This window comes from Puma concolor, chromosome B4 (assembly GCF_028749965.1).
Source record: "Puma concolor isolate L17-30 chromosome B4, mPumCon1.1.hap2, whole genome shotgun sequence".
NCBI lineage: Eukaryota > Metazoa > Chordata > Mammalia > Carnivora > Felidae > Puma > Puma concolor.
Window position 1 is genome coordinate 57,109,247 of NC_141673.1, and position 14,444 is coordinate 57,123,690.

Below are 14,444 nucleotides of genomic sequence, written 5' to 3' on the forward strand. Positions count from 1 at the left end.
ATTAGCATTCATGTCGGCAACAATAGCTCATATAGAGACCACTGTGCAGGGTGCATTCAGCCCCTGTTGGTGATTGCCACTTGTTTCAGCCCTTGGAAGGATGGCCGTACCAACTTAGGCAATATCACCACATCCTTAGCATGGAGCAGACTTGATTCATAATTCACCACAGCACAACTCTGATGATGCTACCATTTTACTAATATTTCAGTGATGGTGTGAGGACAAAAATACAGAAATACAGCACCAAGAGTAATGTAAAACCACCTCCTAAATATGCCTGTTCTCAGGGTCCACAGGTCCAGGGCTATCCTCAGCATCCCTTATTTCCCCGTCTAGTTTGTGGGAAGATGTCAGCTCCTGCTCAAAATATGAATACACACGCACACAAATTTTTGAGAAAATACTAAGAGCACTCCATGCATATCTATGATTCCAAATTAAAAGTTAAATTGACTTGAGGAGCAGAGGGTCCCAGGTTGAGCAGAGGGTCCCCTAATAGCTCATATTTTACTCTTTGTTTCCAACTAAGCTCTTCTTGGGATGTTTCTAAATGCCACCCATTTGGAAAAAAAAAAAAAATCCTATATTCTTTCCCAAAGGATTTGAAACTGTCTGATGGTCACCACAGCCTTATCACTCAGAAAATAATAATCCAAGAATGGCATATCTAAGTCCTTCATCTGAATACGAACATATATAAGTTATTAGAAAAACCTTGTCAAATTCTGATTCACAGTCAGAGTTGTGTGGCATAAAGCACATACCTATAGCTTTTTCTTGTAGTTATCACTGTAGGGGCAGAAAACTCCTTTCTCCCTTCTAGGTTTTTTGGCTGGTCTAATTATTAATTGATATAAGACAGATTAGCAAGAGCAAAACAAATTTTGTATGTGTAAGAGCCCATAAAACTAGGAGACTTTCTGACAGTCAGGTAATTGAGGCTTATATACCACCCGAGCTAAGCGTGGAGGAGGGGTCTGAAGCTTCAAAGGGGCAGAAAACAATTCACAGAAAGGCACGATGAGCAAATGTTTAGAAAACAAACGTGTTCCATGCCATGCAGACAAGCCTGATATAATAAATTATCTCTGGTAATAGCTCCCTTCTGGGTAGAGGTCTCCTGTCTGAATTCTTCCAGGCTGTTAAGGGGGAGGAAAAAATGCTTCATGAATCTGCTGGGCCCCAATTGTCTCCGGCTAGAAATAACCCTCATGCCAAAATGGCACATTCTGGGGTGGTGTGTTTGCTCTCCCTCATCAGCTTTGTCCGCAAATATTTGAAAGCCAGTACACAGAAAGCTACAAGTATAAGATCAGTTTACAGTTCAGTGAACTCTAAATTCTTACAAAACCAAGAAACGTTACTTCCAAAAGGGCAACAGGTTTGCAGACATGGCTTTAGCTGAAAAATACACAGAGCATTGCACTTTACCTGCAAAAATAGTGTTGTTCTTAAGATAAACACTTATATTCCAGTATTGTTTTGTTTTCTAGAAACATGGGAAGTGTTATATAAATAAAAGGTATATTTCCCTAAAATAAGAGTATAATTTTCTTGAAAAATGACTGGAAAGTTCCTATATCCAGAAAAATATATGGCCTTTCTTTTACACCTATCAAGATATCTTAAAACCCTTAAGATCTCTTTTTTTTTAAATCCAGGAAACTCTAGTGGACAAGTCCAGGTGCTCTAGTGGTCATACAGCAGACTCCTCCTTTTCAATCACTTGTCTGGGCAAATTTAATCTCACGTATTGTTTGTCTCCTTCACCAAAACACCAGCTCCCTAATAGCAAAGACTCTTCTTACCTGTGAGCTTCTAGACTAGCTCTGAAAAGGGTGCCTAGTGTCTAGGAGGTATGCCTGGCATGTGATGAGCTCAGCGCTTGCTTATTGAATTGCTAGATTCTGAAAATGGTAGATTTTCCGAAAATAAGTAGGAAGTACAAATGAAGAGAGGCTCTGATTATACTCTGAACTTTATGCCTCATAGTATGTTGTAATTAGTTTTCACTGCCAGCATCTCTCTTCCTGTATTTTTGATTTAATGGATAGCTTCTACTCTAATGAAAGAACTTTCAAAAATAGACTATTAACTATATAGTAAAAATAAACTATTATTCATTTTTTCTTTTCCTACAATAATGTGCGACTCAGGAGCTACTTCAATTTGTATTCTTCTTTACCTAGCCAGAAAAAAAATGTTTTTTTCATTTATGTTCATAGTACTTTATAATACTGCAGTTGTATTATATCATTTGCTACAATATAATTTTTTGCTAATATGTTATTTTTTTCATTAGTCTTTGAATACTCCAGAAAAGCATTTTTAAAGCTCTTTTTTAAAGAAATCTCAGCACACCAATAATATATATATTATATATATATATAATACACACACATATATTATATATATATTATATATAATATATATATTATATATAATACATATATATTATACATAATATTATATATATAATACATATATAATATATATAATATATATATATTATATATATATGATGGAATAATGGAACATTATTCAGCCATAAAGAAGAGTGAAACCTTGCCATTTGCAATGATGTGGATGGAGCTAGAAAGTATAATGCTTTATAAGCAAAGTACGTCAGAGAAAGACAAATACCATATGATTTTACTCATGTGTGGAATTTAAGAAACAAAATAAGTAAGCAAAGGAAGAGAGAGAGGGAGAGAGAGAGAGAAACCAAGAAACAGACTCTTAACTACTAAGAACAAACTGATGATTACCAGAGGGGAGGTGGGTGGGAAGATGGGTGAGGTAGGCAAAAGAGAATAAAAGCATACTTATCATGATGAGTACCGAGTACTGCATAGAATTGTTGGATCACTGTATTGTACACTTGAAATTAACATAAAACCAAGTGTTAATTATACTGAAATTAAAAAAAAATCCTCGGCACCTCGTAATTGCTCAAGAAAGTTTTCTGAGATATTACGGAAATGAAGAATAACAGTATTCTTACATTAAGCCTTTTAACAAATAGGTTACAATAATCTACTTTTTAGAATAAAATCACACATAATTTTGGAATTACCAAATAGCTATATTCTTGGTTAAGCTCTTCTTGCAATCTTACTATGGAAAAACAAAGCAATGGTTTATTTTAACCTATCACCTAATCTTACAAGTTTGTCAACATGATTCATTTTTCATTGGTTGTTTGATCATCTCAATGGATTATTTTTTCATTTAATAGTTAACAGTACTTTATTTTTGTGGAAGTATTCAATAAGATGCATAATTCATTTTTTCCTGGTTAAAAAAATATTTTCCTATTAAAATTCTTAAAGAATTTTGCATATCCAACAGCCTGCTTAGCAGTTAATATTTTGGTTTTGCTTGAGTCTTTTAGTTAATGTAAAAACAATTATGACATTCTTTGAAACGGGATTTTGTAGGTATAAGCATTAATTACATTTCTCATAAACTAACCTAACAATATGTAGCACAAAAAGCAGATATAATTTTAAGATGCCAAAACTCCTACCTGTCATCAAAATTTTTCATCAAAATAACAGTCATTTATCAACACCTACCCTCTGTTTCACTGTTTCTGTTTCCTGAACTGAACTCATATATCAAGTCTGTTTTCATGCTCTCCATTACTCTTTGGTTCAGTTAAACTTAGATAGTCAACTATTTATTGGAGAACTACTACTGTAGATATGAGGACATACAAAATGACCTCCACTTTCCAATATTTTATATGTGAAAATGATTATTATACTATTTAATTCAAACAATAAAAATACTTCCATCTGCAGAGTTCAGGGAAGAAAAAAATTATCCATCATAAGCATCTACTAAATATTAACTGTGTCTCCAGAGAGATGGGTTAGCTTATAAAGGGATGGTCACGGTCTTTTAAAGAGCTCGAAAACAATGCAATTCAGAGAGGTTGTAATCTTTCATGAATGCACATCTGATCATGGTGGATCTCTTATAAAATTCAGCAATGGCTTTCTTTTTTTTCCATTAATAAACCCCCCTGGCTTGCATAATAGGCCCTTAGCCGCCAAACTTGTATTAGTTTACCAGCCTTGCTTATGATAGTTTCTTGCACTGCACCACCCTTCCATATATGAAAGTTTTTGGTCTTACAAAACTCTTTACCCAATGACTATACTCTCATAATTTTATCTATTTCCTGTGCCAACAATCCCCCCCCCTTTTTTTGAGGTTTTGTAACCATTTTGATAATTTATTGTCAAATTGGTTTCCATACAACACCCAGTGCTCATCCCAACAAGTGCCCTCCTCAATGCCCATCACCTACTTTCCCCTCTCTCCCACCCCCCATCAACCCTCAGTTTGTTCTCAGTATCCAAGAGTCTTCTATGATTTGCCTGCCTCCCTCTCTGTAACTTTTTTTTTACCCTTTCTCCTCCCCCATGGTCTTCTGTTAAGTTTCTCAAGATCCACATATGAGTGAAAACATACGGTATCTGTCTTTCTCTGACTGACGTATTTCACTTAGCATAATACCCTCCAGTTCCATCCACGTTGCTGCGAATGGCCAGATTTCATTCTTCCTCATTGCCAAATAGGAAGAATCCCCTTTCTGATTTTGTCTACCTTTGCTTTCCAAGCCATCCAAGTGGTTACTCAGGGCAGTTTGGGAACTCCATTTTCTGTCCTCCCATTGCATCTGATGTCATGATTTTTTCCCTGTCTTAACTTCCTAAGGACCAAACACATCTTCTTATACATCTCTCTCTACTAAGCAGTGTATGTTACAAAGATTCAAGAAATAATTGTTAAGTATATAGACAAATGTATTTGATATCGGTGTTTCACAATGTTTACATATATAATATTTGATATTATATAGATTACATATATCATATTTGGATTTCAGAAAATATGAGTATTAGACTGAATTTTTCAAAATTTCCTTGGCTACTGGATGTGAAACAGCAATAGTATTTTCCATACTTCCTCCTTCTGTCCATGTTTAATGTTTTCTCTATTCATTTGTATTCTTGTCACTAGAAGGATAAGATTAAAGATTTGCTTTTATTTTTTGCCATTTTCTTCATATGATTTTCTCCATGTTACCATGCCGTTTCAGCTCTAGATTAGTGTTTCATTAGCAATGTCCCTTGAAACTAATTGTTGTCATTGGCCCCAAAGGTACACACTGGAATTAGGCCATGTCAATAGATTCTAGAACACAGACAGCTTTAGAATTAGGCTCTGCCTACTTATCTTTAGCAAACTGAAATTAACTGAGAGTAAAAGGAAAAAAATAGTGTTCTCATCTATGACCTACAGAGGATACTGGGAATCTAAATGTTAATTTTGCTTTTGAGTTAACAAGAAAACTTCTGTTTCCTTTGATTGTATCTCTCTTGCACAAAAAGCAAATTTTTTTTCTTGATTTACACCAACTTTAAAGTGTGTTTGCCTCTGGTAGCTTGTAAATTAAAGGGCTTTTTATTGTATTCTGGCATCATCACTTACTCAATGTGTCTCTTGTTTGAACATTTAAATTTTAGTAAGGCTTAATATATTCTCAGTTACATTCAGTGTAGTGGTTTTGCCATAATACCAGTTGAAAAAAGTTATAAAATGCCTGACCATATGGTCTCTTGATGCACAACATTTAATACAAAACTCAAAGTAAACATTTCAAAAGTATTTTTGGAATCATTACCAAATGTTGATGCTACATAATAAAGACTATATGACAACACTCCAAATGTTAAGCATTCTGAAATTGAGGAGCATTTTCATAATAACAGGGAAGAACAGAGTTGTAGAAAGAAAACATACTTAGGCGTTAGACTTCACGCGCATCAACTCAAATCAGGTGTGATCACTTTTAGCTGAAGATGTCATGTCTTTAAGCCTCAAGGTCATGGGATAACGATTATTTTAGGAATAATAATATGAGTATCTTTTAATTATAAACTTTCAATGAAAAAAATTTGGTTGTGACAGAAAGGACTGATTCTCCAAAATTGTATTTGTATCAGATCATAGATTGCACCATTGCTTCCTACTTAAATATCTCCTGCAATTTTAACTGGTAAGTGAATTTTCTTCTTTAGTGCCTGGACTAGGTTAAATACTAATATGCTATACATAGGAAGCATATCATAAAAAAGTAATTCACCTTAGACTATAACAACACAATCATATGAAATTTTCTCAACTTGGATTATATCCAGAGATCTCCAACATGATTACAGTCCTGTGCATTTTTTTGTCCGCTATTTTAGGTTATAATGTATACATAACAAAATCTAGTAAATATAAGTGTACAATTATAGGAATTTTGACAAATATATACAGTCGTGTAACCATCATCACAATCATGTTATGGAATACTTTTATCACCCTAAAAAGCTCCTTAATGTGCATTTGCAACAAATTTTCGCACTGCCATTCCAGCCCGTGACAACCACTAAGCTATCTTAGTATAGTTTTGCCTTGTCTAGAATTTTTTTTTTTTTAATTTTTTTTTTCAACGTTTATTTATTTTTGAGACAGAGAGAGACAGAGCATGAACAGGGGAGGGGCAGAGAGAGAGGGAGACACAGAATCGGAAACAGGCTCCAGGCTCTGAGCCATCAGCCCAGAGCCTGACGCGGGGCTCGAACTCACAGACCGTGAGATCGTGACCTGGCTGAAGTCGGACGCTTAACCGACTGCGCCACCCAGGCGCCCCTCTTGTCTAGAATTTTGTATGAACAGAATTAAAAATATACAAAACATAGTCTTTTATGTTGGTTTCTTTCACTTGGTATATTCCTTTTGAGTTTCATCCATACTGTTGCATATATTAATAGTTCGTTCTTGGTGGCTAGGTAGTATTTCATTATATGAATATATCATTATTTGTACATGCATTCACTAAGCTGATAGCAGTTTGGACTTGTTTCCGTTTTATGGCTCTTGTGAATAAAGCTGATATGAACATCCAAGTACAAGTATTTGTTTGTGCATATGCTTCCATTTCTCTTGGATAGACACTCAGTGTTGGAATGACAAGTCATACAGTAAGTGTGTTTAACTTTATAAAATACAGCTAACTTGTTTCCAAAGTGGCTGCCCCATTTTGTATTTTCACTAGAATATTTGAACATTCTAGTTCTTCCACATCTTTACCAATACTCCCTAAATTAATCTATAGTTCCAGTATAATCTTAATCAGAATCTGAGCAGACTATTTTTTTTAATAATTGACAAGCTCATTCTAAAATTTATACAAAGGAACTAGAATACAAAATACAAAGGAAATAGAATAGTGCAAACAACTTTGAAAACATTAAAGATTGGGGGAGATATACTACCTGGTTTCAAGAATTATAAAGCTTCAGTAAATAAGATATTTTGACAGTGATGTAAAGATAGACTAAACGATCAATGGAACTAAATAAAGAATCAAGAAATAAACTAAAAATATGTGATTATTTTATTTTTTGACAAAAGTTACAAGGCAATTCAGTGGAGGAAATGTAAACTTTTAACAAATGATTCTAGGATACATGGATAGTCATTTGTAAAAACAAATAAATCTCAGCCTTAATTTCATACCATATACAAAAATGTAACTCACAATGTACTATAGATGTAAATATAAGAGCTAAAACCCTGAAACCTTGAAAAAAATAGGAGAAAATCATTGAAGACCTTTGATAAGGCAAATATTTTTAAAAATATGAGAGGAAAAGCAAAAACTATATTAAAAATAAATAATTAGACTTAATCAAAATTTAAAACTGTTGAAAAGACACAGTAACAAAAAGGAAAAAGTCAAGTCAACAATTGGGAGAAAATATTTGTGAAAGATATATCTGATGAAGGATGTGTACATAGAATATACAAATAACTCTTAACATCCAGTAATAAAAAGATGAATAACTAACTTTAGAAATGGGGTAAGATATTTAAATACACCTGCCACCAGAGAAGATATATATTTGCTAAACAAGCACAAAGAGTTCAACATCAATGATTATTAGGGAAATGAACTTCAAAATCACAAAGAGATACTACAGATTCTATAGAATGGCTAAGATTAAATACTGACCATATCAAGAGCTAGTGAACATTCGTAGCAATTGGAAACTCTCATACACTGCTGGCAAACATAAAAAATAGTATGCCACTTTGGAAAAATAATAGTCCAGTAGTTTCTTAAATAGTTAAGCATACACCTACTCTCTGACCCAGCCATATCACTCAAGGGATTTACCCCAGAGAAATGAAAACAATTACTCACAGTAGTCAAAAGCTGTAAACAACACAAACGTCCAACAACAGGTGGGTGTAAAAAAATGGTATATAATCAGACAATGAAATATTACTCAACAATAAAGAATGAAATTTTGTTATAACTGAAACATCATTGATCATTCCTAAAAGGTTATTCCATATAAAGGAAGTCAGACAAAAGAGGGTCTGTTCTAAAAATACTTTTATATAAAATTCTAGAAAAAAGTAACTAAATTATAGTGAATGAAAGCAAATCGGTGATTGACTAGGGGTGATGCTGAGGAGGGACAAGAAAAAGGGATTTCCAATGAATGTAAAGAAATTTGGGGAGTTAATAGATGTATTTATTATCCTCATTGTGTTAGTGTCCAAATTTATCAAATAGTATCCTTTAAATATGTACAGTTTATTATATGTCAATTATATATCAATAGATATAAAAAATTTTGTTAATGATTTTAGATAACGTCATAATCTTTAGTAATATGAGAGCATATAATGCAATAAATGCCCTATTAAAACCTCCCTTTTAGGGGCGCCTGGGTGGCGCAGTCGGTTAAGCGTCCGACTTCAGCCAGGTCACGATCTCGCGGTCCGTGAGTTCGAGCCCCGCGTCAGGCTCTGGGCTGATGGCTCGGAGCCTGGAGCCTGTTTCCGATTCTGTGTCTCCCTCTCTCTCTGCCCCTCCCCCGTTCATGCTCTGTCTCTCTCTGTCCCAAAAATAAATAAAAAAACGTTGAAAAAAAATTAAAAAAAAAAAAACCTCCCTTTTAAATTCTATAAATATTCTAAAATCTCCTTTGAAGAATTTTTGTTTTTGTTTTTGTTTTTTTGGTTATTTCTTTTGCCCTTCCTGCTTTGCTTTAAGGAATGAGACACAGGTAGTTATTTTAAATGTCTCCTTTGTGTTATTTATTGGAAATTTTATAATTAGGATTAACTATTTTGGTTGGCAAGAATTTTTCATGACTTTGAACTCCCATGGGTATGTGGATATGAGTTTAAATCCAATTGACTATGGGGTGCCTGGGTGGCTCAGTCTGTTAAGCATCAGAGTCTTTGCTTTGACTCAGGTCATAATCTCAGGGTTTGTGAGATGGAGCCCCACATTGGGCTCTGTGCTGTCAATGCAAAGCCTGCTTGGGATTCTCTCTTCCCCTCTCTCTGCCCCTCCCCCACTCGGGCTTTTTTTTCCTCTCTCTCTCAGAGTAAGTAAATAAACATTAAAAAAAAAAAAAAAACCCAATTGACTAAACATTTAAAACAAACGTACTTGTTGTTTGACATGGTCTGCTCATTTACTTGGTTTTGTACCTGGATAGAAGACTTCTAAAGAACAAATCTGAGCCTTTCCATGCATCTAAAATTGGTGAGAACAAGAAGACAGAAACGTTACCTCTCTCACCAGACAGTAGACGATCCATTTGGCATCTTGCCTGGAAAGTTGCAAACTCAATTAAATGCACATATGGCCCAGAGCAGTAAGCATTCATCTTTGCCAAGACTCATTTCTCTATGGCATTTCCAAACTATGACTAGGCTATAAACCCTTTCCATGTAATGAATTGTATTTTTTTTGTTTTTGCTTAATAATTTCAGATTGTACAATGCTTTCTTTGCCGTAAAATAATCATGGAAAAACATCAAATAGAATATCTGTACAAATTCTACAAGTGTGTTTTTCCTACTGAGGTACATTTTATTTAGGAAATCAGGTCTGGAGATATCTACCCTTAATGAGAGGTAATGGTAGAATTAATAAATCTCCCAATATTCCCTGAAGCAGCTGTTCTCCTTTGAAATAATGAGCATATGGTTTCATCATATTTTATTGATTTGATCCCCTTCAGCTAAAGAAATATTTCAGTGGAATGCAAACAACTTTCACAATTTCTGCATATTTCTCCATTTTCTTGGCTAAACACAAAGCTGATGAGCATACAAATGAAAAGCCAAAGGCAGTATTCAGATTTCTTAACCCAAAGACAAGACAAAAGATCAGATGGGACCCCTGAAATGTCTTTATTTCTGAGATGCCTACCTAAATATTTACTAGACTTTAAAAACAAAGTGGGATGGACTAAAATAAGTAATGGTATAAAGAGACCCCGTATCTTATATAGATCCAGGAATTGTCATGGTTTGAGCCAATGGTGTATATACACTGGGGAGGCAGAAAGTGACCATAACTCTCTAGCAAAGTGTATTTAGGGTTGATTCAAGGAAGTAGTTATCAAAATTATATAAAGAACTCATGGAAGGCTGGACTGAGGTTCAATTAGGTAGAAATGAGTCGGAGTCCATTAGAAAACATATTTAAGCCCAGAAAAAAAATGGAAAGAGATTAGATACAGGACATAAAAAGAAAATACCTTAATCAGCCCAAGTTTGGGTGGGAAGCAACAGAGTGAGTGGAACAAGAATTAGATCAACATCAGAGGCAACAGACAGGTAACTTCCAAAGGAGATGAACTAAGGTATTTGTGAATTACTGAAAAAATGTGTATTTTAATGAGTCTTACACACTACCCTCTCATGACATGAGTCCCTTTGTAGAAGAGCTTCTCCTCCCAGAATTATATAATTTTATGGAACGAAGTTATTATTTTATTTAGAATTTCTCTCATTTTGCAATAGTGGAGTATGCTTACTTCTTCAGAGCTGGTGTGCTCTAACAAATACATAGTTGATTTAAAATATGGATTATTGAACCCCAGCTCTCAAGAGAATAGATTCAGCGAATAGGAGGTTGAGCTAAAATTTGCATTTTAATGAGCTCTTCAAAAAGATCTGGATTGAGAATTTTTTCCCTTCTGGTTTCCTGCAGGCATGTGGCTTTTGAGGCTCTAACTGAGTTCTGCAGGAGGCCATTTATGACTCTGATCTTGCTTAATTGTCAAAAACAGAGCTATTTCTATGCACATTACGCCAGAAGAAGCAAATGGTTCAACCTAATTTATTTGTTATTCTTATGAGATATGTCAATAAAGGGAAATAGTAGGAAAATATTTTAATATAGGGTTAAAGGATGGAACTGTTAAATTCATTGTGTTCTTTGGCCGTATTCTTTTGTCAGACACAGTTAGTCAGGTATCTTTGATGCAAAACTTCTCTAGGTTTTTCTCTGGCATGCCAAGATATCTAGTGAACCTCTAGGAGGAATGGTTACAGTCTAGCATTTCTGGAACAATTTGACCATAGGAGTATTCCTTTAGGAAGAGGAGTATTGACTATTATTCTTCCAGAGCTCATGTTGAGCAGAATAAACTATGGAAAATTCTAGTTTACTGACTTAAACCATTTATACATTTTTAAAATATATAGCAACAGAAAAGAAGAGATCGCTCAGGAGTAAACATCCAAACATTATTGCTAATTTACTATTTATAATTATATGCAATTTATTATTGCAGGAATTAGACTCAGTAAGTCATCAAGTCCAGCCAGATCAAAAAATGGCTGAATGGAACCTCAAGTAAGGTTTCTAAACCATAGTACTGGACGCCACCATATTAGGGAAAGACAGGGTTGTAGCTGAAATCGATGGTCAGTAACAGCCTATCTGAGAAACAAATGTATTTAAGCTGCCTAGAAAGAGCTGCACGAGTAGGGTTGGATTGTAAATGGAAAATGTCAGTAAAGAAAACAAAACAAAACAAAACAAAAAACAGGGTCACCTGGGTGGCTCAGTCGGTAACTATCCAATTTCAGCTCAGGTCATGATCTCCCAGTTTGTGAGTTCGAGCCCACATCCGGCTCTGTGCTGACAGCTCAGAGTCTGGAGCCTGCTTCAGATTCTGTGTCTCCCTCTCTCTCTGCTCCTCCCCCACTCACACACACTCTCTCTCTCTCTCAAAAATAAACATTAAAAAATTTTTTTTAAAGAAAAAAGAAAAAAAGTATTATATAAGCTGAGACAAAAATGCTAAGGTATACAGAGGAAGTGAATTCCAGGAACAGAAACAAGGTTGAAAAGGGTGTGGCATAGTTGATGTCATAGGATGAACATGGTGGGGTTTCATATGTCAGACATCATACTCTTAGGTAATGTATTTTCAGTGTACCTGCCCTTTATTTGATTTCTTTGAGGTCATTTCTTCCCCAGCTCCTTAAGGAAAATATATGTAGACTTTAAAAATTACAGGGGCGCCTGGGTGGCGCAGTCGGTTAAGCGTCCGACTTCGGCCAGGTCACGATCTCGCGGTCCGTGAGTTCGAGCCCCGCGTCAGGCTCTGGGCTGATGGCTCAGAGCCTGGAGCCTGTTTCCGATTCTGTGTCTCCCTCTCTCTCTGCCCCTCCCCCGTTCATGCTCTGTCTCTCTCTGTCCCACAAATAAATAAACGTTGAAAAAAATTTAAAAAAAAAAAAAAATTATAGGGGCACCTGGGTGGCTCAGTCAGTTAAGCATCTGACTTTGGTCTAGGTCATGATCTCTCAGTTCCTGAGTTCGACCCCTGCGTCCAGCTCTGTGCTGACAGCTCGGATCCTGGAGCCTGCTTCGGATTCTGTGTCTCCCTCTCTCTCTGCCCCTCTCCTGCTCACACTCTGTCTCTCTCTGTCTCAAAAAATAAACATTAAACATTTTTTTTTTAAATTCTAGACTACGCCTTATTGAGTGACTGTTATACTCTCAACTCATGTTAATCATATTTCTGTTATAAAATACCTAAAATTACCTAACATAATACATATAATATTCATAACATATTATATAACTTATTAGATGGTAGAGTATCTAATGCAATTCTCACAAAATGCCTTACAAGGTAAAGGCCAAGCGACTCATCCAAGGACAAGCTCCTGCAAACTAGGAAAATGGACTAGACTTAGGATCATGTATTTATGATGATTTCATTTAGTTATGATTTTTTTTATTTATAGGTTTTATTTCTTTTATTTGTAACTTAAATAGATGTGACTACTCCATATTATATAAAGGTCCCATATTCTCTTTACAGGTGATAAAATAAAATTGTGACAAAGAAAAATGTTCATCAAAAATTTGTTATCTTAGTAGCCAATAATGATTTCCACAATATCTTAATTGCTTTTGTTCATTTTTTGTCTCTATACTTCACAAAATTAACTGTTAATGATATAAATCAATTATGATACTGTCCTGAAAAAAAAAATTGGACAGTGAACTGTAACAGATGTAGCACACCAGCTTTCTGTTTTTCCACATTACAGTGAAAAGGGGTCATATACATCATTTGAGGGGCATGAATAATTACTCCAAATGAAAGGTGTGGCCAAGGCTTAGTAAAATTTCCCTGTAATACAACATTTCATCTTGTATTTGTACAGGCTGTTTAAACAGGCCATATCTTCCCTTCCACAGTTCATGGAAAAATTCTGTTTCCTATTAGGCTAGAAAAAAAAATCTCTGATTACACCCTATGGTTGCTTGGCATTAACACATATTCTGGATCATGACCCAGATGTTCTGATCTCAAACACGTTAGATCAAGAGCTGTTCTTGACACCGCAATTGAGAACATCTCCTGCTTTTGTTGGCTTTTTCAGTCTCCATGAGGTCAATGTTATTTTCTCTGCTTTTCAAGTGAAGAGACTGGTAGAAAGAAACTTGCTCAAGTGTCACAATCAAAGGAAGTCACTTGCAAAATTAAACTTTGAACCTAAAGCATCTGAGATACTAGCTTACCAATGACTGACGAAAGCAAAGTGCATTTCTTATGCTCTAAAACTCCTTGCTCCTTTTCAAAACAAAATATTATAAATAAGGAGGCACACTACTTAAAAAAATTAATTTAGCACATAATTATGAATCTACAGATGGCAGTAGAAATTACAATAAATAAACAACTAAATGAGTATCTAAATATAGATAATTTGGGGCATAAAGCAGCTTTTCAGAATATTAAGAAATTCTAGTAATTCTTATTCTATTCTGTTATACACATAACTATCATTTTTCTCATACGAGCTCCAAATTTTGTGAAAGACATACATTCACACCATATATCACAGAGGAAAAGAAAGGAAAAATATCAAATCAAAGTGAAGCATTTATACTGTCAATACTAATTTGTAATTGAGTTTCTTCATTTAACATTAAACCAAATGGATTCATTATGAAAGGTAAGTCTTAAAATATCTTGGGTTTTCAGGACTTATAAACACCAAGAAAATCAAGACTTATGTACTTAAATCTT